We start from the raw sequence: 26,442 nt of genomic DNA on the forward strand, positions 1-26,442 counted from the left end.
GGGCACATACAGAATTGAAATATATGACCCTTTGTAAGCGTTTTGCCCCCTGCTGGAAATTTCAGGATGGATTGGGGTGGGCTAAAGCAACATAAATGAAATGTTTGTGTTTGTGTACACAGGGATAGGGCGATCAGAATGAAAAGTGATAAAGGAAAATAAGTAAAGTAGCACAGATGAGTTTACATAAACACGTGACAGTACACGAATGAGCTAAATTTCCTCCCTAAGACAGTGGTTTCTCAAGACCAGCCCCACAATGGTGGCAGAATGGGACAAACTGTCACTCATCCATAGCAAATTATAAATAGAAGGAAAAGGTAGGATGATGTTCATATACATTTCGTGTACAATAATAATACGTGTGGGACTTCCCTGGTGGTCCAGTCGTAAAGAAACCGCCTTCCAATGCAGGGGACGCGGGTTCGATCCCTGCTCTGAGAACTAAGATCCCACATGCCACAGGGCAACTAAGCCCTCGCGCTGCAGCTACTGAGCCCACACACTCTGGAGCACGTGCATCACAACTAGAGAGAAGTCCGTCCGCGCCACAACAAAAGATCCTTCACACCGCAACTAAGACCCGACACAGCCAAAAAATAAATAAATAAATAAAATATTAACAGAAAAAGAAATATACTGACTTTTCAAAGAAATACATGTGTGACATACATATGTTAGTTTAACAAGGACAAGTGTCCTTTCTCAGTAAGGACTGTTTAGCATGGCCTTCATTATTTTGAAATGATGGTGAGAGTAAATGAGAATTGTTTTTTAACCAACTTATTTGACCAAAATTTAAAAGTTGACAATTTTACCTTGCAACCAATCCTAATCACTTTTTTTTTCCAACTTCACTTATCTCTGAAATTGAAATATCTAGGAACTGCTAACCTACAACATGGAAATGGTACATAATTTCTTTGTAAATTTCAAGCCTCTCGGACTAATGCAGATTTTCATCAAGTGCTTTTTTCTTTTGACAGTCAATATCATAGAGTTGCAAGGAGGGCTGATGTTTAGAAGGACGTACCATGTGCCAGGAATCATACCAGACTCTTCCTTGTAATTCGGGTCATTAAACTCACACAACATCTTGGTATGGTAGATGTGATTTAACCCAACATTTTTTTTCTCTCTCTTTTTTTTTTTTTTTTTCCAAAAGAGAAACAGAAGCTTTATAACCTGAGCAAAACCACAAAGTGGTGAAGTCAGGTTTCAAATCGAGGCCCATCCACTCGGAAGGCCTATCCCATGTCCTCAGTTATTATTGAGAGGTACATGCCATTGGACCTGAAAGAGACCTTGGACGTCATCTCCTGCAGCCTCTGATTTCACAGAGAAGACCAAGCTACGCTGAGGTTGACTCCAGGCCCTGAGCTCTCTCTGCAACCCCCCGATGCTTTCACAAGCACCCCAGTGCGCTCCTTTCCTGCGCCCAGGCCCTAGCCACTGGGGGGAAGAGACAGACCCCTTCAGCGCCACCCAGATGCACCCTGAGGAGCCTGGACTCCACCCCAGAGCCTGGCAGCTCTGGATGCTACTCCAAGCCGGCCCGCGAGGCTCACCCCACACAGCCACACAGGAGGAAGACGGGGGGAGCTAAGGGGTTCCCTAGAAGCGGCCTCCACCCGGCTCAGGCCAGGCCCCAGAGGGACGGGGGGCCACAGGGACAAAAGGGCATTGTGTGTGAGAGAGAGAGGGAGCAAGGGGAGGAATGCGCTAGCAGTTTCTTCCTCTTTCTGACCTTGCCTCACCCAGCTGTCTCCTGGTAAAGGAAGGAACCGCCATAAAGGGGCTGGATGCCCACCGTAAGTGACAGGAGACCCGAGCTGATTGACTGAGTTATTAGATATCCTCTGAGGGATGAAGAGCTCCATTTAGCCCGCATTGTGTCACTCGATACAATGCCCCCGAGTATATAGACGCTGCCTTATCACATTCCCTTTGATTCTCTTCAAATAGGGGCATTTAAAAAGAGTCCGATAACATTTTTCTGAAAGGGACCTCCACCTCCTCTTTTTTTTTTTTTCTCTAAGAGGAATAGAGTCATTTGTTTCCAAAAGGGGGCCCTCCAAAAGAGGCTGCCTGAGGAGCTGAATCCATTTTAACAGCATCTTCTCCCTGCTGAACTGTGTCTTCATTTTACACTGCGGCTTTATTCTCTACCCCTTTGACACAGCCAGCTGCCTTTCACGTTCCAGCTCAGAAACAGGCTGGCTTCAGGCTGTAACAGGCACCAGCTTCCAAAGCCCTTTCTCCGGATGACTCACGTTAGCCTGTGTGAGCCTGTGAGCCCCATCCTGCAATTCCTAGACCTTTGTTTCCTTTACGAAGCACATTTGTGGCTGCATAGCTCTTAGGACGAAAACAATGTCTGCTTAAGTACCCTGCCCTACAGTGGAGTGAAATAAAGAATTACACAGTGGAATGTCTGGCTCATATCACGTTCAGGTTCATCCTGTTACCAACTCAGCAGACAGAGGAAGTGACATCACGCGCCCAAGTTCTCCTTTGAAGCTGGGGGTCCAAACCGAGACCTTGTCTGTAGCACAGCACGGCGGGCAGGAAGCATCACGCTTGGACTTTACGTTAAAACTGGCTTAGAAAACAACAGGTCGGGCCATCAGTTTCTGAACCAGAATTTTGAATCCCGTCACGCGAATGGTGAAAAAGGCCTTCTGTGAATTCTGCTCTTAGCCAGGAAGGTGACAGAGGCGAGGAGATCCGTCTCCCCGAGCGTCTTGAAATTTAAATCTTTTTGTACAAAGCATGAGTGTGCAGGGGGTAAGAAATGCTCAATTGAGTAGGCTTTCATGAAACCAGTGCAGCAAATCTGTCTAACGCTAGTCGCCCGTGTCTCTCTTTGCCCGAATATTCCAAGCCCCTGCTCCCTACCCCCCTGACGCCCCTGTCTGTTTGCCGGCTGTTCTTCCACTCCTAAGTAAACATGCTTTATAAACTGGTTATCTTGGGTTTTTCTCGGTGAGTGACGGCTCTGGGAACTCTCAGTGTGGATCTGAACAGCATGCAAAATCATTTTACTTTTAAGACAAAAGACATTAGCTTCCCGTAGCTTTCTTGGCCATCTCAACTTCTCTTCCCTTCCCATCCTGCTTTCCCTCCCCTCCCCTCCCCCGCTCCCCAGGGCACTAAATAAAATGCTTAGAAAACGAAGGGCACAGCTGCCCTTTCTTCCCATTAAAACAATCAAGAATGATGGTGAATTTAATATATTTGATTAGAGAAACTCCAATTTGGTGCACTTGAATCAGCTGCCTTTGTCTTCGGCTCCCGATGGCCTGATTTCAGTGGAATGTCCTCTGCTGTCCACTGCCAGCTCCCTAGAGCAGGGAGAAAATTCAGCCTCTGAAAGCATTTGCTTGGCAGACTCAGAAACAGGGTATTTATGCTGTGGAAGATGCCAGGCCCGTTTCTCACTAATCAGAGGGAGCACTTCATTAAATCATGACCACTTACTGGTGACCCTCAGAGCTGTAACCCCCAGGGTCCTCTTTAGCAATGTTAATTTTTCATGGATTTTATTGCTTTTCTTATCTGATATTCACCGCTAAAATTCAGGCCTGAATCCTGTTCAAACAGCCCAGGAGATTCTGGTGCTCCAATTGCACAGAAGAAATTCAGAGAATAATAATTGCGTTTACATATGGAGTTCCTTTCATCCAAAGAACAAGTGTAACCCTAATAGAAAATAAGAAAGTGTGTCATAATTTCCCCACAAGGTGTTATTAAGAGAGTCTGAAATACTGCCCAGGCAACCCCTACCTTACAGGATGCTTGTAAAGGAATTGATCTCATGGGGAGTTTCGAGGCTTAGAGAATGCTGCTTACTTGCATTTAAGTTTTGTGGAGATTTTTATGAAGGGCTCTCATTAAATATTCTAAAAAATGGATGCTCCACAAATAAGTACAACAATGAATTAAGAGTGAGAATTTACTCTCAGAGATGGATTGGAACTCCACAGAGGTTCACAGAGATTTCCTGAATCGATTTCATTGCCTACCATTGCCAAAGTCAGAGATTGTACTTGGGATGGACCGGGTCACCAGGACTGTTAAACTCATTTTCTACACTTTTATAAAGAAAAAGTCCCATGTCTCCTGGTGTCCAACCCAAATCGGCCGCCTAGCCCAGCGCCGGCCAGATGACTTCTCCTCCCAGTGGCATGGTAGGAAAGCAGAGCCAGGGAACCACAGCCAAGCTAGAAATAGCATCCAGGTTGCTGGGTTCCAGCGTCTGTGCCGGATCTGTGAGTCAGCCTGTCAATAGCACTGACAAGGTACGCACGGGGCCCTGCTAGGCCCAGGGAGAGCGCAGGAAGGAGGACACCCTGTCCCCGCCAGGCCTGGGGGAGCATCACACCAACGCCCCAGGGGTGGGTGAGGTGAGGAGGTGAGCGCTTCACTCAGAGACCAGTGTGTGCACATCAGCTTTCCAGGCACTGCAAGCCCAAATCTTCCTAGGAGGCCTGGGCTTGGACTTGCTTTGGCTTTACACACTCCAAGGCCCTCTGGTGCTGGGGCAAGAAAAATGAGCTCAGCCTTCCAAGCAGGGCCACGTTCCCAAGAGTGGCATCGGCTGCCAGGTTCGGAGCCCGCAGGGCAGGCCTGCAGGAGAAGGTTCTGAGCTGGCTGGTATGAGCCAGGCCCACACGGGAGCCCCCAAGATGAATAAGCTAACTTTGATTGCAAGAACACAACCGAGGGCTGATTTTACCTCCTTTTCAGTGGAAAAGTCCAGTTTTAAGATCCTTATTGTGTAAGAAGGAATGTGAAAAGCATTTCGCATCCTATTATGGCATTGTGTTATAATAATGGAATGCTCTCTCCGCCCAGTCTGGCTTACGGGCCCCCAGACTTTGCCAACAATTATGCGGTTCCTTGGCGTGTGAGTGTCGCCGTGAGGACAGCTTCTCGAGCCTGAAAGAGGCAGTGAGGGCTTCAAGGTGGGAAGAAGGGCATGGTGGGCCCAGCCCCAGTGTTCCGCCCACACACACACACAGACACACAAGGGACACACCTCTCAGTGGGGCAGCTTTACTCCTCTTTCTGAGAGCTCCCGGGACCCGCCTGGGAAGTTTAATACTCTGACAACTGCAGCTGCATGAACCGCTCATTGTCTTTGATGCAACACACAATGGGTTCCATAAAAAGGAAACAAAACGCTCTTTAACCAGCATGCTGCATTCTGTGCGGGAAAACCAGAGTCCAGGGCAAGGGGTTTTCCTTGACGAACCAGGACAGGGGTGCCTGTTTCTGCCCTTTTACTTTACTTGGGAATTAAAGCTCGTTCCCCTTGAGCAGAAAGATTTGACCAGGACGCTCCAGAATTGACCAATTCAGAGACAAGTTCTGAACGACCAAGGGAAAATAGGCTGTGTTTGGAAGGCATCAGGCGTCTGAAGAATTCCTAAGGAGGAAATGGTGACAGGTTCTTTTCCATCGCCTCCGGAACTGAGGACGAGGCAATGAACTTCAGCTGCAGCAGGAGAGATCTGGGTTAGACGTGAGGAAAGTTTTCCAGACGGAGGAATGTGAGGCCCTGGAATCCATCACCGAGAGAGGATATTGGGACATTGCTGAAGAGTGAATGTGCCTGGCACGTCACGCGTGGCGAGCAGCAGAGCCCTGGGTTCTAGGCACCCGCAGCTGGGAAGGTGGTGATAACAGCACTTTGTTTTGTTTTGAAATTCCTAGTTGTTAGCCTCTTGTCATCACATCTTTTCCCCAGAATCACCCTATTTGGTGGGAGAGCACTGCCTTTCGTGTCCTGCTGACGAATTCCGGTCTCACCAGCCTCTTTCTCATCTGCGCTTAGGAAATGTCTCCCTGGTCACCTCTTCCTCTCCACAGATTCCGAGGGTGGAACAATGGCCGTCGAAGGCGTGTCTGGCTGAGCTATTTTCCTTTTTCTTCATAGACGTCATCCACTTCCATGTATGTTCTCAGCGGCCAGGCCGGTACTCCTCCACACGAGGGTGATGTCAGCAAACCCAGGAAGCTTTCTGAGCCAAGAAGGCCTCAGACCCAGGAGGACGCAGTTATGCATCTCCTGGCTGAAGTGCTCTGGGTCCACAGGACGTGAGAGGGAAGGTTCGCAGAGGGCGTGCCCTCGGGAGTGCCCACAGGCTGCCAGCCGGCCACAGCCCATCCGGGAGATCAACTTCTCCAAAGCAAAGTTGGTGGAAACGGGCTACCCATTTTCTGAGGTACTGTAGGGGTGCAAGATGAACAAAAACCAGCCACCATTGCTCTGTCTACACCGAAGCGGAATCCAAAGACGACAAATCAGGTGTCCTTGGATTGCCGGAAGCACCCATTCCTATCTGTTCTGTCAGGAATTTGTGCCAAAGACCAGCACCCAGCTTTCTCAATATGCACCCGCAGACTCCTGCAACCCAGCCCTGGCACAGTCTACTCCACCGAATGTGAGCCCCGGCCCATCCTAGACATCCCTCAACTTCTTCCCTCTGCAACATCTCTCCTTTCTTCCTCACCATCATTACTACCAATGTATCTACAACTGCTCAGATGCACACCAACTGACCTAAAGTTCCTCACAAATACCCCTTCCCTTGTGGGTGACATTCTATAACAAACCTGCTAAGTTTACAAATAGAAAAGTTATTTCAATAAATGTAAACATTTGTTTTCATACATATGACATGTCTGCAGAGCTTTTATATCACTGACACAGTGTCATGTATAAGCAAGGAAGGGATTATTTAGATTAGTCTTGTTATCCAAGTTAGTAACTGGTGGTGTTGAATTAGATTACTCTACACATGGAATACAAAGCAAAGGTATGTGTCTTTAATGCCGAAAACATTCATACTTAACATTTTAGATCGTGTTTCAAGATGTGCCTATCCCTGGCCATCACAGCAACGTCGGCAGAATCACAGCTACTCTGAGACTCAGGTGTCCATCAGATCCCTCACCTCTCCAGGGGCCCTCACGGAGGACTATATGGTACCCACAGGTCAAGGGAGAGGGTGACAAAGGCCTGCCTCGCTTCCTCTCATGCAGCCCAGCTGAAAACTCTACGTGCATCCAAGATGCCCTCTGATGCTCAGGAGGTAGGTGTGGGCCCTGACATTCAACTTGGTTCTAGCTTGCGTCAGCCGCTCCTCTAGCATGGACCATCCAATGAGACCTTTGATGCATATCGGCCAAATGACCCAAACACAGGGCAACACATATTAAAAATAAGTCACAGATGGTGAGCTTCTTGAGCATAGAAACAGTGTCTCACTCAACTAAGTATCCTCACTGCCTGGAAAAATTCCTGTTTCACAGTAGTGCATAAATGCTAGCTGCTGAATCCATACACGAATACATTCTTCCTGCCCTCGAACATCAGAAAACCATCAGAGAATTCCAAGGAGGTGAGGTGCAATAGTGTTGCTGGTAAGAAGACAACTTTGTAGGAGGATGGATAAGTAGGATTCGGTCCTAAAGATTCAGAGCAAGTGCAGGCAATGGATTAGTTGTGAATTTACCCGTATCATTCAGTACCTGTATTCCCAGATGGGCATGGTAAGAAAAACTGACCCAGCCACTGCCTAGGGTCAGGAGACCCAGGGCAGCTAAAATAGGAAGGATACACACCAACACAAGAGTAGCTTGATGGGTAAGCAGCTCCCAGAATGCGATCTCCTCCCACAACTTTTTCCTCATAATTGTACCTTTTTGGAATAAAGGGAATCCTTCCAGGGCTAAGGCTATAGGCTGAGTCTGGGCCTTTCTGTGGGGGAGGAGAGCATACATGTGCCCCCTGAAACCATGCATATGTCAGTGGAGACCTGCTTGGCCCCCAGAGCACCTGTGAGACAGAACTGGACTAAAGGTCGTTCTGAGAAGCATTACTGTTTATTACTGGTTATTATCAGTCCGGTGCACTCTGTGATGTGTCTAGTAATTGAATTGAATTATGAGCATAAAGAAATGCTTAGTTCCATAGGACACCTGGGAAGGAAATATAGGGATGGATGCAGAAAAAGTAAAAGAAGGCCTTGTTTAGATTTGCAGCCCTTCACCAGTGTTAATGAGAAATCAGTGGTGTGGCATTGGACGCTGTCTTTAGGGCATATTAAATAAGCAATAAATATGTCTAGACCTTGCTTCTAGAAACTTTCTTTCAAAACCAAATGAGTATAACTGAAACAACTGCAATACGCACAGAAATCTAAAAGTACGTGAAATGTATATAATTATAAAAGAGATGTTTTAAAATGCCCTGGCCGTGACTACTGCCCCGGGACTTTCTCATTTGAAAGGCAATAACAATGTCTTCACCAGTTGATATTTCTATGTTCGCAGGGGGTTGGGCAAGACTGAAAAAGCCGCCCGGCTACCCATTGGCTTCAAACAACGTAGAGAGACAGCATTTCTAAGGGACAGAGCAGGAGGGAACAGGACTGGATGAGGAAAGAGTGTAAATAGGCTGGTGTCTCAGCGGAATGGCTGAGGTTTACCACCGTTCCATTGACCGAAATCCCCAGCAAGCTGATAACGAGGAACCCTTAATGTGTTAGCCGCCTCTGACTTGTGTCAGCCCAGCATGCGATCGTCTAAATGATGCCACAACAGTGCCAGGGCACACATTAAGCTCTTACTGTAATAGCCGGGCTGCTGAGCGGGAGACGTGGAAGGAGACGGAGCAAGGAAAATTAAAGGTACCCTGGGCTCCAAGTGCCCACTGCTATCAAGTCACGGGGTGGGCTCTGATGGGCTATGGAGTGATGACAGCAGGGAACCAAGTTACCAGAAGGTTGCTGGTGGGATCTCTCTACTTTGAGGTTAAAAGACGTAGTAGACCGAGAGGGAACCCTAACGTAAACAGTGGGCCTTAGGTGATAATGAAGCATCAAGGTAGATTGTAAGATTGAGCCACTCTGGAGCAGGATGTTGATAGTGGGGGGAGGGACTGGGCAGGTTGGGGGGAGGGGGACAATGGGAAGTCTCTGTGCCTTCTACTCGGTTTGGCTGTGAACCTAAAACTGCTCTAAAAAATAAGTTCATGTATGAATAAATAAATAAAGTCCAAAGCAGGGACAGGATGTATCACCGTCCCTGCAGCAAATATAGGGACCTTACGTATCAATCAACCTCATCCAGTGAAGAGCTAAAAGGATGTAGTTAGTGTCAAAGGTCTACATATGACTCTGGTTCCAACCATCCTACCTCCTACTCCAAAGAAAAAGTGACTCCAAAGTTTGTCCTATTAACATGTGTACTGTGATCTTAGGTATGTACCCCTCTACACACATATGCACATCAAGAAGTCTAGTCACCTGAAGTCTAGAAAAATAATGAACACAACTAAAATATTGAATGTAATTATAATAGTGAGTAGGGTGACTTTTAATTTAATTTTCATTTTTTATATTATTTGAAATTCTAACATGAGTGTTCATTAATAATAATTAAGATTTTTTATTATGAGTTTAATTAAGAATAAATATGTTTAAAATTTTAAAAATTTGTCCTAGTAACATATTTCCAAGCTTCATAATCTTATATTTTTAACCTTCAAACATCTTCAACAAGTAGCTGACTTTTTCATTATTGCCATAACTCTAGATGTGAACCCCTCCATATTAGTTTCCTAGTCCTGCTGTAACAAATTACCAACAAACAACAGCTAAAATACCACCAATTTGTTATCTTGTGGTTTTTTAGGTCAGAAGTCTGGGATGGGTCTCAGCAGACCAAAGGCAAGGTGTCGGCAGGCTGTGTTCCATTCCGGGGGCTCTAGAAGAGAATCCATATCTTCTGCATTCAGGTTGTGGGCAGAATTCCTTGCAGTTGTAAGACCAGGAGCTCCATTTTCTTCACAGCTGTACAGTGGGAACCGTTTCCAGCTTCCAGAGATCATCACGTTCCCTGGTCCCTGGCTCACGGCCCCCTTCCTCCATCTTCACAGCCAGCAGTAGTGGGTTGAGAGGTCACACCCTACCTCTCTGGCTGGCTCTTCCTGCCTCCTCTTTCACTTATAAGGACTCAGTGTGACCACAGTCCTCGTCTGGATAATCATCCATCCATCTGGATAATCTCCCCAACTCAAGATCCCTACCTTAGGTCACAACTGCTAAAGCTCTTAGCCATATAAGGCACGATATTCGCAGGTTCCAGGGATTAGGGCAGATACATCTTTGGGGAACCATTATTCTGCCTACCACACTTTCCTTACCTATTAATACATGGCCCTACATCCACAGTGCTTTTGGAACTACCTCCCCTAAAGTCATCTTAATGACTTAAATGCTAAATCTACTTCATCCTTATGGGACAATTCTGCAGTGTTTGACATTGACATGACCTATTTCTTGAACGCTTGGCTTCTACTTGCTATGATGATGTCTGCTCTTCTCCTTTTACCCCTCGGGCCATCCCGTATTGAATCCTTCATCAATTTCTCTGCTTCTTTCTCTGAGCGCTGTGGCTTCACCTGTACCTCTCAGGACTGTATCCAGCTCTCCTAGACCTTAGTTCTGAATCATAACTGCTTTCTGAGCAGTTCTGCTTGGATGAACTGTAGGCTCCTTTTCACCCCAGATCTGACCATTTCCTCTTCCTGCATTATATACGTCATCATGGCAGCGCCAAACCTCCTTCTTCCGTGACTGATTCTTAGGAGTCATTCTCTCCTCCTCGTCTGCCTCTTCCTCACACCCCTCCACCCAGTCAGTCATCGTGCCCTGTCTGTCTCATCTCCTGAGTATCTCTTGTATCCGCCCTGTCCTCTCTCTCCCATCTTAATTAGAACTTTTACACATATTTTATGAGTCACTGACCATTTTAGCAAATCATTCCTAACTTTCATGTCCCTGTGCTTTTGCTTAGCTTGTGGGTTCCCCAAGTATGAGAACTGTGTTATCTGTGTGTCCTGAGGTTATAGCACAGTGATATTTTCATAGCTAAACAAATGAATATCTAACTTGAAAAAAGTCAGCTGTATTTTAAATATTTTTCTATTTTTCATGTCTCTATGCAAAACCAAAGACCCAGAAGAACAACTAAATGAAGTGGAGATAGGCTATCTACTAGAGAAAGAGTTCAGAGTAATGATCGTAAAGATGATCCAAGAACTTGGGAAAAGAACAGATGCACAGATTGAGAAGTTACAAGAAGTTTTTAGCAAAGAGTTAGAAAATATAAAGAACAACCAGAGTTGAAGAATACAATAACTGAAATTAAAAAATACATTAGAAGGAATCAATAGCAGAATAAATGAGGCAGAATGAATTATTCAAAACCAAAGAGAGTTGTTTACTAATCTTTTTCCTCAGATCACATGTTCTGGCTGATTTCTAGGTGGCATCACACCAGTTGGACAGAGAGCTGAAAGTAGATAGGGTTTGACCCTCACTCACCTGCAACCAATCCAGAGCAGTTCTGATCTGCACCCCAGCTCAGTGTCTATTGGTGTGGATATATACTGCAAGGGAGAGAGAAAGATAGATGTCTAGAATCAAACGTTTAGCATCTTTAGCTTTGACCAGACTTTGATCTTAAATAAATGCTTCAAGACCATGCTCATGCCAATATTGTAACCCATAGAGCAAAGCCCCCAATTCAAAGAAAATCATTTTGTTTTTCTGTCTGCTTCAGGGTAACCCTAGATGATTCTGACCCTAACTGGTAAACTTCTAATGGGTATTAAGCTCGTTAGTGGTGTAGTCTGACATCTTAAAGCAAAATGGCTGCTAATAAATTTTTCAGATAGGCGTATTTCCCTAAATCGTTTACAACGAAATTTGCTATGTTCAAAGAGGTCAAAAAAGACATACAAATCCATTTCCTCATATGAAACTTGTGTCCTATCTACCTCATAGGGTTATTGTGAAGGTCTAATGAGATAATACATGTAAGAAAAAAAACTAGACACGTTACAACTCTATACAAATGTATGCATGTCATTTTTGTTAATAGCATTAATATATATTTTTAACGACTCCTAAGATTTCACTTCGTCCGGCAAGCGGTTGCACGTCATCTACACTTTCTTTGATGTTTCGTTTTCCTGTCTATTGTTCTTCTCACCCTCTTTCTGAATTTGAGGGGAAAAGTACATCCCTTAAAATAGTCATTCTATAATGTGCACAGGGCAAGTGCTTACAGAATACACCGATGCGTTTCATTTATTTGGTTTACTCAGGATTTGAATAAATTATACACATTTCTTCTCCCTGAAATTTCATGTATCTGGCACTACAAAAAATTATAATGAAAGCTAAAAAGGTGGCATTATCTCCTATTGTTCTAATACCCCCTGCCTGTTACCATACATTATCCACTTCTAACAAGATGGGTGGACACTTGCTCATGTGGGGAGAGTAGGCAGGCAGCAGCTAAGGAAAAAACAGGAAATAATAGGAAAGACTCACTGAGGCCTCACCAATATCTGTTTTATGTCTATCTCCTTTCAACTATTCAATTCAGTAAAAGGTATGTAGGATCCACCCAAAACTGAATTCAGCAAACTTGGTTTACTACCAGCGCTACACTGTGCCAGTTTCCATAACTAAAATATCTAACTAAAGTATACAAAGATAAGATACTTACAGATCAAAATAACTAAAAACTAACAAAATAATTAAAACAGAGATTCATATGAGACAGAAAAATGATGTATGCTAGAGTTAACATATACGAGTAATTATGACAGCAGAGAAGGATTAATTTAGATTTAGAGAGTTAAGAAAACCTTGTCAGGGACTTCCCTGGTGGCACAGTGGTTAAGAATCCGCCTGCCAATGCTGGGGACACGGCTTCGATCCCTGGTCCAGGAAGATCCCACATGCTGCAGAGCAACTAAGCCCGTGTGCCACAACTACTGAGCCCGTGCACCACAGCTACTGAAGCCCGCACATTCTAGGGCCCCTGTGCTGCACCTACGGAGCCCGAGTGCTGCAGCTACCGAAGCCCGTACACCTTGAGCCCGTGTTCCACTACAAGAGAAGCCACCACACCGCAACGAAGAGAAAGCTGGTGCGCAGCAATGACGACCCAGCGCAGCCAAAAAATAAATAAAAATTAAATAAAATTTAAAAATAAATTAAAAAAAAAAGAATCTCCAGTGTTTTTTAAAAAAAATAAGAAAAAGAAAAAGAAAAAGAAAATCCTCTCAGAGTAGGGGGCCTCTGAGCTGAGAATCGGGTAGGCGAGACGGGCAAGGATTCCCACGATAAGGACCAGTGGAGTGAGGACAGGCATGGGTGTGGCAAAGAGCAATTATCTGTACAGAAGAGGGAATTATAGCGTGTTGTGCAGTGGGTCTGTTTTACATGGCAAACAATTTTGTTCAGAATGGAAAATGAGTAACCATTGTATTTAGTTCTGTGTCTTTCTTCTAATTTAGTGAGGCTCACTGATATATAATTTACAGACAGTAACATTTTCCCAAGTGTACTTATTTTCACATCTAGCATAGGGCCCAATGCCTAACAGAAAGCCTTGCACATGGTAGACATTCAACAGCTATCGGAGAGGGGATGCCTGGTCCGCCACCAACCTGGTATGATTTGACTTCAGAAACCATCTTCTTTTTCCAAAGGACTTTCTTGTAAAACCCTGAGCTCACATGCTAGATGATGCTACTGTCTATCTTGATGGTGGCCTGACTTTAAAAGGTCCTTTGCTTTCACCAATTTCACACTTATTCATTTAGAAATTATTGCATAAATGGCAACTCTCTCTCCAGAGTCTCAGAGCATTTGGTTTGCAAATAGTCACAGGGAATCCTAAACAAAATGTGAGGCAGGACATTTGATATTATTTCTCTCTTTATGATGAATAGACAACATTTTCTGAGACTTTGTGAAAGGCAGAGATTGGGTTTTATTGGGGGGGATATTAGATTGAGGAGAAAACATGCCAGTCACGTTTCATTGCTTCAAGCCCATTTTCAGGTTCATTCTCTCCACTGAGGCTCACATATGCAAAGCAGGTATGATTTGCCTAATGTGATAGATACGGAAAAGGACTTGAGAGCTGAGTGACTCGTTCAAGGTCAGGAGCATAGGTGACAAGCAACAGACACGGGATTGAAACTCAAGTTCTAGTGCAGTGCTCTCTAAAAGCTATCACAAGACACTTTTGAAGTAAGGTAAAAGAGTGAAAATCACCTTTCAGACACTACCTTTGAACACTGTACCTGTCAGGGCTCAGTTTCAGGAAACAGAAAGTACTGTAGCTATTTTAAACAGAAAGGGGTTTAATACAGGGAATTTAGTGCTCACGAAATCGTTGGAGGGGCTGGAAGGATGAGGCTGTAGGCTGGGGCCTCGGGAATGACTCCTGGCACTATACTGCTGACCCAATTCACAAGGGGAACTGCTCCCTCCACCCCAAACAGAAGGTCGAGAGTCGGCAGGCTGCCCCAGGAATGGCTGAGTCCCAGAGCACAGCCCCAGAGCTGTGGATTCTGGAAACTGTCAGCATGCTGCTACAATTGCCTCTCTACTCACATGAGCTGACAAATATACAAGAGAATCTTGCTATAGAAAAGTGCAGCATCTTTAAGACCTTGCTTGCCAGCAACATTGGCCAAAGCTGCAGAAATCTGACCTTTTATCAGAGTTCCACATTTCAAATCTTCCATGAGTGCCTCTAACCGGGGAACCCTGATTTGTATCCATAACCCTAGCTGCAAGGGATCCTGTGAGATATACAGCTGGAACAGAGGCCAAGCACCAATGTATCTATGACAGGTAAATTCCGACACTGACAGTTTCCCAAGATAGATTAGAAACAGGTTTCTCGGGTTGTGCTCTAGAGGCAGACATCACAGGCGATCTGCGGCCACGTGCAATGTGCGTTCACACAGGTTATACTTCTTGGAATAGGGAAGGAGTAACTCCTCGGGTTGTGGACGATTTACAGAGACTGTAAGTGGAATGCCCATCCCTGGCGTTGCCCGTGCGAGCCTTCTCCCTGGCTGTCTGCAGGAGAGCAGGGTTTGGTTACGTCTTTGACACAGAGAGAAAACCATGTGTGTGACCAGATTAGGAAGTTACTTGGAAATGGAGGATCACCCAGGGTGCTGAGGCCATGGCTAATGAGGTCAAGACCGACTTGAGGGGCTGACAGCCATAGTACCTGCCCAGGTCAGATGTTTCCAGCAAGCTTTCCTAATTGAACTTTAACATAAACAGACCAGAGAATGGAAATGTAAGCTACAATCTAAGTCAAAATCAATTATGCTGTGCTAAAAAGTCTTTGAACTGACTTTGCATTATGGAAAATTAAAAATAAAAATATTTTCTCTCTCTCTACCCCGTGCATTAAACACACACACACACACACACACACACACACACACACACACACTGCCTGGCTCCTTTTTATTTTATTATTTTTTAAAATTATTCCTCATTTATTTGTCTTTCTGACATTTCTCTCCAGCTATAATAATATTGTATAATAATAATAACCCATAATATTGTATTGGGTTCTGGCTTTACCACTTCAATAAAGACATTGAGAAATTAGAATATATCCAGAAGATAGCAATTAAAACAGGGACAGGTCTAGATTCCATGTCATGAGACTATTAGCCTTGGAAGAGAAGCTTACATATCCAAAGTTCCACCATAATGGAAGAGGAGTGTAATTTGCTCTTTGTGGTTCCAGAGGGAAGAACCTGGATAAATGACTCAAAGTTACAGAAAGGGAGTTTAGGCTCAGTAACCATTAGATGTGGCAGCACATGAAACAAACTACTTACCTGGATGTCTCTCAAGGGATGGCATCCCATCTCTAATCACGGTTACCATTTGGTCACCATTTGGTCACAGGTTACCATTGTAACCTGTATCTGATTGGATTATGTGCCATTCTCTCTCACTGGCCTTGAAGCAACTGCGGGACACATCCTATGCTTTCGTCCCTGTATCCCCAACTCATCCCACAGTGCATGCTACATAATAGGTGCTAGATACAATCTTGATGAAAGAATGAAGATGAGCAAGGCCAATGGACACAAATGACATCAGCGGAGGCGGTCTGATCCCAGATACCTGGCTCAGAGCATCAGAGTCAGTGATGCTGAGGGGAATTGATACCTAAGCCACGGCTCTGCAGGAAGAGATGCTCAAAGCCTGGCATGAGCACGGGCTCCAGGTGGAAGCTGGCGGGGGATGTGAGTGATTAGACAAGTCTGGGCACCAATGCCGTCATGCTTTCTCAGTGCCCATCCACAGCGGCAGAAAAGGCTGTTTATTTTGGACTGGGGGTAGTGGCAGAGCAGCTCCTACGTACAGAAGGCCTTTTGTTTCCAGGTCTTCAAACACTCTCCTTACGTGATCTCACTCATCCCACCTCTTCCCTGGGAAGATGCAGGCAGGTGGCCGCTCCCAAAGGCACACCAAACAGCCTGTGTGGACGAGAGCCTGCCCAATACCTCCTCTCTGGCAAGCAGCCACCTGAACAGCCAAGAAAGGACTGTCTTTCAACCCCAGTGACATCACGGGATGTGACCTGAAACCATATCGATTCCTTTTCCTTGATACTCGTGACCCACTGGTTAATATCAAAATATGAGTTGCTAATCACAAATCAGTGACCTGTGTGACTCAGCACTGGACAGAATCCCTGAGGCCGAGTGAGTCTGTGCAACAACAGTGTTTGTGTGTTGGATCCAGCACAAGGTGCTGAAATGAGCTCCTTCTCCTACACGCGTTCTCCCCACCCCATCCCACTGCCGCTTCCCCCAACCCAGCCACCCCTCTCGCCAGCTCCCAGAAGGCCCGGGACCATCATTCCGGTTTGACGGCTACTGGAGGGCATCATCTGCTCCTCGGCACTGGCCTGTCACCTTACTTATAACAGCCCTGGAGCGAGCTGCCTGTGCCGGCCCTTGTCCCCGCCCCTGCTGCTGCAGCTCACAATGCGAGCCGACCTCTCTACTTAGTGCCTCCCAGGCTTAGCGCCCAAGGTCAACAGGCACAGCTGTCCCACCCCGGCATTCCTGCCTGCTGACTACCCCAGGGTCCCGCTTGCTACCTTCCTTTCTTATAGTAGCGCATCTGGTGGCCCCCTGTGGCATGTTCACGGGCACAAATGAGGAAAGTTTCTCTGCTGATTCACAGGAAGAGTATTCATACCTTTTGACTTCCTGTTTTTGATGAACCACGTAAAAGAAAAGGAAAATGGTTTTTTAAAATAATATAATTGGCCCCCAATAGTAACTGATTAAAAGGCAAATGGAAACTGCAGATTGATTAAGGACCTGTCACTGCAGCCCCTCTTCACACCGAGGGGCCAGGGACCACCCATGACATGTGGCCAACGCTGGGGTAGCCATGCTGCATGCATGCGACACAAGACATGACAGTCTTTAGGAGAGGAAGTGAAGAAGGGTGTCTTCAACCGAAACCCCAACGGATAGAATGTGTGCAGAGTGGGTCCGGGGCATGGCAAGTGAACCGTGAGGGACTCAAGAGCTCTGACTCCTGTTCCAGCAGATGGGGCTTCCTCTCAGCACCAACCTACCAGCCCAACTGACTGGATTCAGAGGACTGGGCGGGGAACCAAGCTCACACTTGAAAGTGGTCGGAGGATGGAAATGCAAAATGCCATCCCCGATCGCCTTAAGCTGAAACAGCTGCCGTCTACGCAGCATCAATAGCTTATGGAGGCAGGGAAATAGAGACCAGGGCTGTCTGTGCCCTAAACTGTGAGCATACTGGGGTACGCTGACTAGGATGCCATAGCTAGAGGTGACAAGCCCCTGCCCAGCCACCAGGAAGGCTAAGGGAATCAACACCCCAACATCCCCGCATCCATTCAGGCTCCGGTGCATCTGACACGTGTGCCTGGTCTGTGAGTGCTTGCAGAGCTCTGGCCACCCTCAGAAATGTCACGAATATCCAGTTAAGTGAGTCCCACGCATAGTACGTGTTCAGCAAATACCAGGCCCCTTTTCTCCAGAAAGACTGTGTAATACAGCTCTTAAGAACATGGCCTTTGGCAACTTACAGTCTGGCTCTGCTGCTTATTAACTGGGCAGACTTGTGCAAACTACTTTAACAGCCTAGACCTCTTTCCTCACCTGCCCTAAACGGTTGTTGTCAGGAACTTACTTAATATATGTAAGACAAAGCCAGGCCCACAGAAAATGCTCAATAAATGGCAGCGACTATTTTTATTCTGTGACTCTTCAGACTGGATTTGTGCTGCATTATTGCACCATCAGTCTCCGTACATTGTAGTTGGTTCGTATTTGTCTGTTTGCCCACACACACTGGCCTGTGAATTTCGTGGGGCAAGAGCCATTTCTTCCTCATTTCTGCACTCCCAGCACATGGCAGGGGATTGGCGCCTCGTAGGCACTGAAGAAACGAACATCACTTAGCCTGCTTGGCACCCAGGGCTGTGTGCGTGTAACTGATGCACGGCAGTGACAAGGGGCATGCTTTTCGTTGCTGCCTGTCACCAACTCTTCTTTGTTCCCAGCTTCAGGCCGTTCTTTTTCTTGGTCTCAGTCTTATGAACCCAGTATTTCTCAATGCGTGCGACCCTGCCCCAGACATTCCAAATCAGGGCTATAGGGATGGCGTCCTAGAATCTACAGTTTACCATAAATCCCAGGTGACGCTGAAGCCCACGGAAGACTGGGGAGACGGCCTGCACGCAGCAAGCAGGGGTCAGCAGGCCACAGGCAGCCTCTGAAACAGAAAGGCAAAGTTTCCTTTCCAGCTTCTATAAGCAGAAAGCGGTGATTTCTCACACCTGCAAGACGAAGGGTGACACCACCTGATCTCAACAGATGGCCCCCGCGTGGAGAGAGAATCACGTGGTCGACAATGTCCACAGGAGAACGCAGTACTTCCTTCCTCAAACGCTGTTTGTTCTATCAAACCCACGAATCTCCAGGAGCCAGTTCAGAGGCCTAGATTCCTTTCCAGTCATTCCAGAAGGAGGAGGGACCCATTTATCGTGCCCCTCCTGGGTGAGAGGGTCTCTACTGGGAAGTGTGCCCAAGATGAATGAGTTAACATCACTTGAATTTAGTCAGACCTAAACTTCATATTCCCTCAGGGTGGAATTTTTTTCTGAAGAACACAGGAGGTTAAAATAAAAACTTACCAGTTAATAGCTGCATTGTAGATGATGCTTCCATTAGAGCAAGGGAGACGCACACCTGTCAACTAGGGCCGCATTCATGTAACACGCATCATTCAAGCTACTGAAGCCTCCCGCACCACACAGATGAATCACCACAGCAACAGTGAGCTGAGGTGCTCGGAGAATGGACCACGCGAATTGCCAAGGTGCTCATTAAGTTCTTGGTTGATTTTTATCTAAAACATCTTGGCCCATAGCATTGCATCGATGAGAGCCACTCACTCTGCAGAACCGTGGCAGGAGACGGACAACACATGCTTTTCTGGGGGGTGGGTTCTGGGGAAAGTCAGCATAAAGGGCCCACCCAGCTCGGATAGATGCCCAGTAAAGCCACTGGACGACAGGCCCCTCAGATCTGGGAGAGGCTTTTTGACTGTGGAAAAAAAAAAAAAACCTATGGAAAATCTTTCATCTGAACTTGTACTCTGAGCACAGATAGCCCTCTGCTCTATGCCCCAAGTAGCCTAACCAAGAGCAGAGGGGCCGGGGCCCGGGCAGCTCTGTGCCAATGGCACGGCCGGGGCACAGCTCAGCGCTGCCTTTCCTAGGGACGCTCCTGGTCCCAGGCACTGTGCACCCTACAGAGGGGGTTTGTCACAGCCAGAAGGTCTGAGTTCTGCCTCTTCTCCCAGTGCTAGCCTGGCAGATGGCGACATAAGACAAGTGGCTGTCTGGAAGGATCCAGCTGACTCTCGAGTGCCAGGTCCGGAAAAGGATGGGAAGCGGTCATTGAGAAGGGCAATTCTGCCAATGGTCAATTCTTCAAGAGTTGACACTCAGTTAGGGAATTGCCCCAGCTCTCCTCTCCTTCCCATCAGCTCTTTTTTGAACAACTTATTGTCATGATTACCTTCAACAAAGGGCTAGAAGAAGCAGGGATAGGAACCCTTTTGAGACTCCGCCAACTAACCCTGAAAAAAGATGTGAATGGGGAAGATTAGAATGGCCAACTAAGATGTGGGTTTCATGAATCCAGGCTTCCTCTGATGGATGTAGGATGCCCTTCTGTTACTTCCCCTAAGTGGCTCCTTTAGGAACTTCATGGTGTCACAGCTCCGGCTTTTCCTCTGCTTTCCTTTACGTCTTACATACCACTCCCCCAGATTCTGCCTTCTGTTCTTTGATGTTCCTGTAACCCCCTTTCATGACCTGTATGATAATGATGATGTAATTGTCTGACTCTCACTAAAGACTTCAGGCCATGAGGCAAAGGACTATGTCTCTCTTGTTTTGTCACTAGCGTGTGTCTGGAATATATCGTTAAAAAGCAATAAATACGTGTTGGGTGAGTGACTGGATGAAGATAATGACCCATACACAAGCAAACAGAGGACCACAATACATGCGTGTTGTATCCTGTTCAGGTCTGGAGTTCAAACACATAATACCCAGTTATAAATATCCAGGAGATGTAAGTGGAGAAGAGTTTTCTTTGGCATGTGCAGGTGCAAAAGGCAAGTTGGAGAGAAGTTAAGACAAGAGGTAAGACGGGTTAAAGCTGAAAGCAATGCTAAGTCTTTACCTTCTGGGAGTGGTCTGGAACATACATAATGTCAATGTGGCACTACCGTCTGTATATGGCTTTTCACTCTTTTAAACTGCTTTCACATATTTTATTTTGTTTTATCTTCAATGATAACCCTTGAAAAAGAGCAAGCCAATACTGTTATCCCCATTTGACAGGTAATATTATAGAGGCAGGGAACCACATGCCCTACCCCAGGACACCTTGAGACTAGTGTCAACACAGGCATGGACTGAATATACCTCAGGCTTTTCAAATGCAACCTGCCCAAAACTCAATTAATCATATTTCCCTCCTGAAGCTTCACATAATACTGTGATCTCAAAACACAGACTGAAAGAAATACTTTCAACATATATTTGACACAAGATTTATATTCAAAGCATCTAAAGAACTTCTGCAACTCAATAATAGAAAGAAAACCAACCAAATAAAATGGGCAAAAGAGTTGAAGAGACATTTCTCTAAAAGAAGATCTACAAATGGAGTCATTTCTTCCAACACGGTCTCCCAAACACTAGTTCCAGAAGGGTCTCGAGGTGCAAAGCAAATAATTTGAACTTTGTGCAAAAAAACAGAGTGATTTTAAGCAAAGATTGATATGCTCAGTGTGTAATTTTAGGAAGATCACTCTGGATGTTAGTGTATGTTTCGTAAAAAAAAAAAAAAAAAGAAAGAATCGGTCCCAATGTCAAAGACGTTTGGAAAACCTTAACCAATCCATCAGGTATCTTTGCTGCCAGGTTCTGCACAATCAGTGATGCTTTGTGGGTGGACCCTAAGAGGAGAGAGAAGCTGAGCAGTTGATCAAGGAACTGGTTGTTTAAAGAAACTTTTGCCAAGAATCGCTTCCTGGAGAACAGGGTAAAGACTCTTTTCCTTGACTGCCCTCTTGTACCCTCCCAATCACATCCAGTCACGCAGCCTCAGAAGGTCATTCCCGAACTCTCCTTCTCTCCCATCCATGCTATGCTCTCGGCGCTTTCTGTATCGGCCTCCGAGCACGACTCTGCCGGAGGGAGGATCCTCTGGTGCCAATGTGATCGCTCACTCCCCTGGTTAAAACCCCTCAACGATTCCCACAGAAAAGAGGCTCAAGTTCGAATTCCTCAGCATGATAACTCCCAAAGCCCTTCTTATCTGACCTCTTCCTCTTTCTCTCTCCCATCTCCTCTCCCCAACATGTCCCTATGCTCCAGGTTTGAAAAGCTACTTGTGCTTCCACCAAGGGATGCTTTAGCGATCTGAGCTTTCCCTCGATGTGTTCCCTCTCCATAAAATGCCCTCGCCCCATCCCTTGCCAATCATCTACTACTAATCCCACTCATGCATCAGAGCAATTCAGACTCCCCAGACAGGATGGACTTGTCCCGGAAACTCTCCAGGCAGGAGCTCCGCCCCCTCGCCCTCCTCCTCGGGCACTTCTATCTACAGCCCTTGCCTCTCTGTACATCACTGCTGGTGTGTCTGTCCATTTCCTGGAACAGAGTGGAAGCACCTGAGGTCAGGGCTGTGCCATTTACCTCCTGGGTCCTGTTCATCTCTGTATCCCACACACCTAGTACAGGAACTGGGCACTGTAAACCCTACTGATTCCTGCTCATTTTTCAGCCCCAGGTAAAACCACCTCTTCCGGAAGTCTTCCTTGACCTCAGCCCACAAAGTCACACTCTTTTGTCACAGGCTTTCCCACTTGCCTTTACTTTTCCTCCTTGCTCTTGTCATCTCCTTAATTATTTCGCTGTCTGATTATTTGGTAGTGAAACTCTCCACAGGGTAGAGATCATGTCTGTTGAATCCCCAGTGTTAGAACAGTGTCTGGCACAGAGCTGATGTTCCATGAATATCTGATGAGTACATGAATGGATGAGAAAGTGTATGTAAATATACAGTAATACCTGGCTGGGATAAAAGAGGCTGGGGGAAGTTTACTCATCCATCCAACAGGGCATGTGTGGTGTCTGCATACAATATGAGGAAGGGTGATAAAATCTGAGATCAGGAATCCTACCTATGAAACCACACCAAGACACTCCCATCTAGAGAGGCGGGGAGTGACATAAAGAGCTTCTCTTTTTCCATCTCCTACCCATGTCCATGGCCGAGCACACGCAGATGAGGAAAAGAACATGGCACCCTGAATTTACCAGTGGGGAAGCCCGGCTGACTCAGAGATCAAGGCCACGTGGCACTTTTTTCCCCTGGTTCCCCCAGTGGTATTTAATTACCATCATTATTAAGTCATAACAGGAGTTCTCTTTTAAAAATAATATAGTGTTAAAAATAATGTTTTATAAATGTGTAAAAATGAAATCTAGAAATTATTTACCAGGTTCTATTTCTTCCCCAGAATGCTTCATCCAGGCAAATCGATTTGAAGCTGAATTTTTTACAAATACCTAACAAATGGGCAACAAATACATTGCCCACTCTCAACCCAGCCCATGGAAATAGAATAAGCTGCAGTTCCTCACTCTTTCCTAATAGCACTCCAAACTCCCTCCCTCCAGGTTCTTTTATGTGAGAATCTTTATCTTAAACCACTTTATATGCAGTCATTAATTTTCACAGCACTCCTGCTAAGAAGATTCTATTACTTCCATTAAACCGCAGAGTAAACTGAGAAGCCAAATTAAGTGATTTGCCTGCTCAGGAAATGAGTGGCCTGACTGGGTTCGAACATAGCAGCTCTGATTTCCAAGGCCTCACACCCAACTGCCACCACAATATTTCCTGGCTCTGTGTAGTAGGTAAGGGCCTGGGCTTCCGAGTGCATAAAACCTGGGCTCAAATCTTAACTCTGCAATTTCCTTGACAAGTTATTCAGCCTCATTAAGTGCCTGTAAATTGCAGATAAGAAACTTGTTTCATAAAGTTGATGCGAGGATTAAATATGATCATGTGCATGGAGTACTTAACACAGGCTCTGTAACAAATGAAGACTTATTATTATGCACACCTGGAAGGGTATATCCCTTACCCAAACCCCCTCTCATAATCTTTTCCTCATCACATCAGAAAATGCGTAAGTCACAACTGCAGCTGTGCTACACAATGCACACATTTGCAGATAAAGTCTGCTGTGGGGCTATTAGGGTACCTGAGCACATTCCTAGAGAACTGCTACATCAGTAATTATCCAATTTTTCATTCATGCATGCACGCATTTATCCATTCACCCATCTATTCATCCATTCATCTACCCATTCATCCATCCATCCAACCATAGATCCATCCATCCATCTGTCCATCCATAACCTCATCCATGCATCTATCCATCCATCCTTCCATCCACCTATCCATTTGTCCACCCACCATCCTTTCATCCACTTATCCAATCACCTATCCTTCTATCTACACATTCATCCTTTCATTCATTCACTCATCCATCCATTCATCCACTCACCTATCCACCCATCCACCCAACCATCCATCCATTCATGTTTAGTGCACACAGAAAGCACCTAACATGTGTAAGGTCTGTGCTAATTGCTGTGGAATATACTAAGATGACTAAGACATGGTCTCTACCCTCAGAGCTACAAACACAGACAACTACAGAAAGTTGTAAAGCAAAATGGAATGTAAAAACTGTCATAAGAAAAGTTATTGAAGGTGAATGAAAGGCATTGGCCACATAGAAAGAGGAGTGAATTAAGAGCCAGGAGATCCTCTTTAGTCCTGGCTTTAATGCTGATCTAATATAAGCCCAGTTACCTCCCTAGAGTCCTGTTTCCCCACATATACAGTGAGGAGGCAGAAGTGGAAGATTCCAAGGGCCCTTTCGGCTCTAAATTCCAAACCCCCTGCCTCTGGATAAGGCAAGGTAGCATTCAGACTGAGACCTGAGTAACAGATATGGCATTGCAGGAAAAGAGGATGACACAAGCACATTCATGAAGACAGAAAGACATGGAATATAAATGGAATGACGTGTTGTTACATTTGATTACAGCAAATGGCAGAAGAATACCATGTCTTGAGAGTTTGAGGCAGACTATATTGTGAAGGGATTTATTTCCAGGCTAAGGAACACACACACACACACACACACACACAAGTGATGGGTGACATATGATCAGTCCATACTTTTAAAAAGTAGGCTGGGGAATAGAAAGGGTGAGGTAACACTGAAAACAGGAAGACCAGGTGACTGGGTAAACGGTTTTTGTAAGAGTTTAGATAAATAATAACCAGGGTCTGAATGCAAGTAGCAGTAGGAATGTAAAGGAGAAAAATGTGAGAATGTTTGTAGGCACAGTCGACAAGGCCTAGTAACTCATTAAGAGTACGGGGAAGTGGTTAGAGATGAATTTGGAGCTTTGCATTAACTACCAGAAAAATGTATTCGAGATCACAAAATGTCAAGACTTACGCTGGCCCCAGGCAGACTCTGGTGGGAAGGTCACGTATGGGCTTTGCCTTCCAACCACATGGAACTTGCTGTCCAAATATATGGAGAAGAGCCTCCATTCATACAAGAAATCACTATTTCTTCCAACTAGTATTTGCTGAGTACATACTATGTACAAAACTGAGTCAGGTCCTTCCACCACTGGGAGGAGAGAATGAAGACACGATTGATGCCCCACGTACTACCCAGAGTCGGCAGCAATCAGTAGGACTCACTGCAGGAAGGAAAGGACAGGTCAGAAGAGTGGGAAGAATTCATCACTACTTAGCAAGTGGTCATGATCTTCCTACTCTGTCGGCACTTTCCCAGGGTTATGTACTCAGGGCACCTCCCCACAATGCTGCCAGCAAGGGCAGGATGCAGCTTTGCAAAGGAAAAGGTTCCACTGCCAGGAGCCCTGGAAGAAGCTGAGCCGGGATGCAGGGTCTCCTGTGCCTGCCCTGAAGGCCGCCTGACTGCAGAAGTTGAAGCCTTTGGGATGGCTGCTTCCCTCTCAACTACGCCTGCACAAAGGAATATTCCCCTCCCCCCGCCTCAGCAGACCACAGCGGGGACAGGCAGGCAATGCTCCGGGTCTGTGCCAGGACCCTCTAGGACAGGCACTCCGTCAAGCGGGAGGGACCTTTTTCCTGCCCATCTGCCTCGTGAACACCTACTCACTGGTCAAGTCTTACCTCCAGAGTGTCTGATCTAGAAGCCCTTCCTCATTATCCTCATCCAGATCCCAGGCACGATGGGCCACTCACTCTACCCTAGTCATAATTTTAAGGGGACCCATGATTCTTCATTTAATCTTATATATTCACAAACCACCCACCCCCAATAAACTACAAACAGTCTCTCAGGCAGGACTCTATCTCTTTTTTTTTTTTTTTTTTAAATGCAAACTAGGTGCTTTGGCACAGTTGCTGGTGGTGAACTTTACATTTATTTATTTATTTATTTTTGGCTGTGTTGGGTCTTCGTTTCTGTGCGAGGGCTTTCTCCAGTTGTGGCAAGTGGGGGCCACTCTTCATCGCGGTGCGCGGGCCTCTCACTATCGCGGCCTCTCTTGTTGCGGAGCACAGGCTCCAGACGCGCAGGCTCAGTAGTTGGGGCTCACGGGCCCAGTTGCTCCGCGGCATGTGGGATCTTCCCAGACCAGGGCTTCGAACCCGTGTCCTCTGCATTAGCAGGCAGATTCTCAACCACTGCGCCACCAGGGAAGCCAGGACTCTATCTTAATCATCTTTGCACCTCAGCACTTGGGCTTGTAGATGACACCTGGTGCTACTCAAGCACCTGTCACCAGGAAGAACAGCTAACTTCTGCAAAGGCTCACCCTGTGGCTGGCACTCTCCACAGGGTT

The 26,442-nt window shown here is 46.0% G+C and overlaps 1 protein-coding gene across 7 annotated transcripts in view; it reads right to left on the minus strand.

Annotated features, from left to right (window-relative positions):
• Window positions 1–26,442, minus strand: part of LOC132352311 (uncharacterized) — a 269,512-nt gene that overhangs the window by 82,440 nt on the left and 160,630 nt on the right. For 6 of the 7 annotated variants that reach the window (XR_009498665.1, XR_009498663.1, XR_009498659.1 and 3 more), the window contains exon 2: window positions 11,400–11,464. The exons of the other annotated variant lie outside the window; for it this stretch is intronic. The gene's annotated coding sequence lies outside the window, so the exon portion shown is untranslated. The remainder of the gene's footprint in view (window positions 1–11,399; window positions 11,465–26,442) is intronic. 7 annotated transcript variants of the gene reach the window in all.

The sequence above is a fragment of the Balaenoptera ricei genome, chromosome 18 (assembly GCF_028023285.1).
Source record: "Balaenoptera ricei isolate mBalRic1 chromosome 18, mBalRic1.hap2, whole genome shotgun sequence".
Taxonomy (NCBI): domain Eukaryota; kingdom Metazoa; phylum Chordata; class Mammalia; order Artiodactyla; family Balaenopteridae; genus Balaenoptera; species Balaenoptera ricei.